Genomic DNA, 5,804 nt, shown 5'->3' with positions numbered 1-5,804 from the left:
ATAAGTTTACATTAAGTTTTACAAGCCCTCAGTCTTCTTGGTTTTCAGTATCTCATAGTACTAATTTCTCTTTCCTAAGTTAATTATAATATTGCTCATTAATATTTCAAAAGTTATAGTGCTAACTTTTCTCTCCTAAATTAATCATAACATTAACATTAATATTTCAAAAGTTTTAACTTAAATCGAACAATGTTACATCAGGTCCGGGGTTTCAGTAGGAGTAGGAATTTATTATGAGAAACTGCATTACGCTAAATATCCAGTGTGACCAGACTTTACTGCCCCTTTGAGAACCAATTGCCTTCATGTTTGGTACAATTAACTATGCCTGAGCAAATCTTAGGAAAAGTAACTTCATCTTTTTTGGTTTAGAAAGTTGTAGAAGCAGCACTCCATTGTGCCCAGCGTCTTACTGCAAAGAAAGAGGATTAAGTTCTTTCCACTCCAGAGAGATGGGAGTTTATCCCTAAGAATTCTTAGGCATTACAGTTCTAGACTTAAAAATATTTTTTTTAAAGCCAGTGCCCTTCCAGTGCACAGAGTTGGACAATTTATTTTGAAACACAAAAGCCCAGTAGAGGATTAGCTTCCATCACTGTGTGTACTGCAATGAATACAGATGATTTTGAGGAAACCTCTTTTTAAGAACATTCAGTGAATTACTGCTAAATCCCATTTTCTGCACATTGGTCTAGAGGTTTTCCTTTGTTATATCCTCTTAGATCTACAACTTCTTATTTAGCTGATTGGAGAAACTCTGTGCTCCCAAGCTGAAATTTGGTGCCTCAAATGTAGTTAGGTTTTATCGACCTATTATTCCATACAAATTTAGAAGACAGTTATTTACTGAGTATTGACTCATAAAACTCATATGCTACATCTGCCTGAGTCAGCCAAAATGGAATGCTGTGGAAAACACATGCAAATTTTAAGAAACATTGAGAGAGGGGCTTAAAAACAATCTTAATATCTCTACTCCTCACTTAACCTGGAGTAACTTTGATTTTATCAACTTAGTTTGTGAAAAGAAAAAAATGCAAAAGAAAAGGTGGAAGGAAGTATATTTAAAATTGGCTTCAGAGGAGTTCCCGTCATGGCTAACGAATCCAACTAGGAACCATGAGGTGGCGGGTTCGATCCCTGGCCTTGCTCAGTGGATTAAGGATCTGGTGTCGCTGTGAGCTGTGGTGTAGGTCGCAGATGCAGCTCGGAGACCGGAGGCTACAGCTCTGATTAGACCCCTAGCCTGGGAACCTCCATTGCTGCCAGAGCAGCCCTAGAAAAGCCAAAAAAAAAAAAAAAAAAAATGGCTTCAGAGATAATTCAGGCTTAGCTTTGCTACAGGTAATAAGGGTACCATTTTTCCCTAAATGAATGTGATAACTTTAAATTCCTTTAATTGTTCCAGATCATATTTAATCTGGATTTCCTGGAAAAGAAATATATATTGATGCTGAATTTCAGAAAATGTAAAAGGTTTTTCAAGCTGTCAAAACAGGGTCTGATACAAGGATATAAATTACTCAGCTTTCAGCTACCAAAGTCAAAAGATGATGACTCTTAGAGATTAATTGTAAAAACCACTTGTGTTGTCAAGAGAGCACAGAAATGTACATAATTAGTAAAAAGGACAAGAGTCCTATCATGATACTCCTTTACTAAAAAGTATCCAATTGCCCCCAGTTTCAGAGTGTATTAGTTTTCTATTACTACCAAATCAAACTATCACAAACACAGTGGCTTAAAACAGCAAATATTTTATCTTACGGTTCCTGTAGGTCAGAAGGCCCAGTGATCTTGGAGGAGTCTCTGCTTAGAGACTTACAAAATCCAGGCGTCAGCAGGTCAGCAGGAATGTGCTTCTTTTGAGGTTCTAGGAGGAAGTCGGTTTCCTTGTTCATTCAGGCTGTTGCCAGAATTCAGCCCTTGTAGGACTGGAGTCTCCATTTCCTTGCTGGCTGCCAGCTGAGGGCCCTTCTCAGGTTCCAGAGTCTCTGACTCTGACTTAGGAGGAGGGGCTCCTCTGAGGTTCAGGGTGAATTGATAGATTGGGCCCACCTGAAGAATGGGTGATACTCTTCCCTCTCAAGGTTCTTACACTTTTGTATCCCTGATTGGTTGGTTGGTTCTTTTTTCTTTTTTAATTGAGATATGGTTGGCATATTATCTTGGTTTCAGATGTGTAACAATGATTTGATATTTGTATATATTGTGAAGGGATCACAATAAGTCTAGTTAACATCTGTCACCACACATAATTAAAATTTTTCTTCGGATCCCACGTTGCTATGGCTCTGACTTAGACTGGCGGCTACAGCTCCAATTAGACCCCTAGCCTGGGAACCTCCTCATGCCGCAGGTGCAGCCCTAGAAAAGGCAAACAGACAAAAAAAATTTTTTTTAATTTTAAAAAAATTTTTTTCTTGTGATATCTTTTAAGATCTACTCTCTCAACAACTTTTGTATTAACTGTGGTCTCCATGTGTGGTCTACATCCCCAGGACTTATTTATTTTATAACTAAGTTTGTACCTTTTGACCTCCTTTATCCATTTTGCCCTCCCACGCCCCACCTCTAGCAACTACCAATCTCTTCTGTGAATCCATTAGCTTGGCCTTTTTTTTTTTCTTGGTTTTACATTCCCCATATGTGGTCATACAGTATTTTTCTTTCCCATATGACTTATTGTATTTAACACAATGCCTTCAAGTTCCATCCATGTTGCTGCAAATGACAATATTTCATTTTTTATGGCTGAATAATATTCCACTATAAATAAATAAATATATTTTATATATATATCTCCCCATATATCCTTTACTCATTCGTCAATGGATCGTTTCTGCATCATGGCTGTTGTAAATAATGCTGCAATCAATACAGGAGTTGACATATCTTTTCAAGTTAATGTTTTTGTTTTCTTCAGAGAAATACCCATAAGTGGAACTGCTGGATCATATGGTAGGTCTATTTTTAATTTTGGGGGGAATCTCCATACTGTTTTTCATAGTGGCTGCATCAATGTACATTCCTATCTTGGTGCATGAGGTTTCCCTTTTCTCCACATTCTTACCAGTACTTTGTTATTTTTTTGATAATAGCCATTCTAACAAGTGTAAGGTGATAGCTCATATGGGTTTGATTTGCATTTCCTTGATGATTACTGATGTTGAGCATCTTTTCATGTTTACCTGTTTTCGAGGTCCATAACCTTAATCACATCTGCCCAGTTCCCTTTGCCATGTAATGTAACATTCACAGGCTCTGAGGATTAGGACACTGATATCTTTGGGGACCATTTTTGTGTTTACCACAAAGAGTAAAAGAGAAAGTCCTTATAAATATCTAGAAGATCCTATGTGATCTAAGCCTCCACTACCTCTGATCTCTTTTCCTACTAACCTTCCCCTGTTCACACAACCCTAGCTGTTCCTTGAACATACTGGGCAAATCCCTGCCTTTGTCCCTGCCATTCCCTTTGCCAGAAATGTTCTTCCCCAGATTCCACTCTAAAAACTTCATTCCCTTCTTTTCTCAGATCTCATCGTCTTAAGCCTATCATGAATTCCTTGTTTAATACGCTAGTATTTGATTGTTTCTTACCCATAACACATATTACCCTTTAACTTACACTATAACTTAACACTATAATTTAACTTACACTATAACTTATTAACTATGATTATTTCCAGTCTATTTCTGCTGGAATATTAGGTCCACAAGAGTGTCTTTATTCCTCTAATGTATCCCAAGGCTCTAGTGTACATTAGGAGCTCAATAAATATTACTTGAATTGGTTGTGTTCTTGTTCTTTTTGTTGTTTGGGGGTTTTTTGTTTTGTTTTGTTTTGTTTGTTTTTGTCTTTTTTAGGGCCACACCCATAGCATATGGAAGTTCCCAGGCTAGGGGTCGAATTGAAGCCATAGCTGCTGGCCTACGCCACAGCCACAGCAACAGGGGATCCGAGCCACGCCTTCCACCTACACCACAGCTCTCGGCAACACCAGATCCTTAACCCACTGAGCAAAGCCAGGGATCGAACCCGAGTCCTCCTAGATACTAGTCGGGTTCATTAGCAACTGAGCCATGACCCACGATGGGAACTCCTTGAATTGGTTGTTGAACTAAGTTTTCCAAATATTGACTGGTGGATGTAGGTCATGTAAACTGCCATAGAGCCATCTGAAATACTGAGTTATCTCCTTGATCCTCACTAATTTCTCCTTTTTAAATCAATGACATTACTCAGTGTTTTCATATTTTAATTCTTCAAGATGAAAATGTCTTTTATTCTCACTCAAAAGAAAACTTTGAAAAAAGCAACTTATTTATACCCATCCATTCCCTCTAAAAAGTATTTTTGATCTTCTGTGATAAAAGTAAAGATGTACAGTAAGACTAACAGCAAATCTCAAAATAAAGCAAAAAGAGACAAAGATGCAAAAAAGAAGTTGTCATTATCTCTAAAAGCTTAAATACAACAATGGCTTTTTATCTCAGATTTTCCAGCTTCTGTTTTTAAAGCTGACTCTAAAATCTTTTCATTTTAGACACTTCTGGCAGTCACCACAAGATGGAGGTATACCTGCAGTTTGAGTTAAATATGTTTCTAAAGGATTAGGAACATGAAAGATGTTTTTAACACTAAAAAATGAACTATTTAAATTCTACTTGAAATTCTGCTTCAAAAACTATTTCTGCAAGACTTAATAGCTTCTTATAAGAAACAACCAGGAAGAGACAGATGGCTTAAATTTATAAAATATCTCTACTGATTAATCAAGAAAAAACCCTGGTAATTTAAGACATGACCTAAAGGCTCCAAAGACACCTGTTTCACTGACCCACCTCGGGAAAAAATTCTGAGTCCCTTCCCAGTGTTTTGTCCCTACTCCAGCACACATTGCCCTGAGGTTTCTTGCAGACTGCAAAAACTTGGAGCTAAAGCATGCAGATGTGTCCTCCAAGCCAGAGATGCCCTCCTGTCCCAAGAATTTCCCTAAGCCCAAACCTAGACAATAAGTGCTACTACAAACAAAATATATGAAGAATTCAGCAAACTTGAACGATATTTAAATATTCACAATTTAGAAATGTGCATTGATTTATGTTGTAATAACACCTTTATATTGAAAATTTTAATAAACATTATAGGGCCAAAAATAACTCCTATTTGCCTATTTTTAATACTTTCTTTTTCAAATATTCTTTTACACAGTAGATATTTCTAGAGCTGCAATTGGAACCCAGGAGATTTATTTAAAACACTTCTCAACTCCAGTGCATTTTAAATTTAAATGATTTAAAAAGTCAAATAACCAGTGGTTGGGAGGTTGGCATTGTTGAAAATCACCTGGGGCTCTGGCTGTGGCAGTGGGTGAGATTCAGCTCCTGGAGCCACCGGGGGCCTCAGCTCACTGCTCACTCTCGGTGTGGGGAGGTGAAATCCAGGCCACTCAGGGCCTTCTTCCACCTGCTCTGGACTCTGACCTCTGACCCCTGACCCTATCTCCTACCCACAGGACATTTGGATGCTCAGAGCCTAATGCCAGCTCTGCCAGGACAGTGAGGGGATGCACTGGCCTTTCAATAAAGGCATTGGTTTAATTCAGAAATTTTTAAAAAATAAAAATTCAAATAACCTAAAGAAAATACACTATAATTCCACAACACTGCATTCTAAAGTTATCCGGTTTTCTGTCCAATTTGTCAAGTGAAAAAAAATGCACAACTTAGAAGTTGAGAGTTATATTTTATTTAGCAGACGTTCTTAGGATTTCAAGCCCAGGAAACAGCACCTC

At 37.7% G+C, this 5,804-nt stretch overlaps 1 non-coding gene across 1 annotated transcript; it reads left to right on the top strand.

Moving 5' to 3' along the window:
* Window positions 1-5,340: 5,340 nt before the first annotated feature.
* On the top strand, window positions 5,341-5,466 carry LOC125123829 (small nucleolar RNA ACA64). The gene has a single exon (XR_007134203.1). It is a non-coding gene; the product is annotated as a small nucleolar RNA ACA64 (small nucleolar RNA).
* The last annotated feature ends 338 nt before the right edge of the window (window positions 5,467-5,804 follow it).

The sequence above is a fragment of the Phacochoerus africanus genome, chromosome 3 (genome assembly GCF_016906955.1).
Source record: "Phacochoerus africanus isolate WHEZ1 chromosome 3, ROS_Pafr_v1, whole genome shotgun sequence".
In the NCBI taxonomy this organism is placed as follows: domain Eukaryota; kingdom Metazoa; phylum Chordata; class Mammalia; order Artiodactyla; family Suidae; genus Phacochoerus; species Phacochoerus africanus.
The sequence above is the reverse complement of the archived record's forward strand: the minus strand, read 5'-3'. Positions and strand labels throughout refer to the sequence as shown.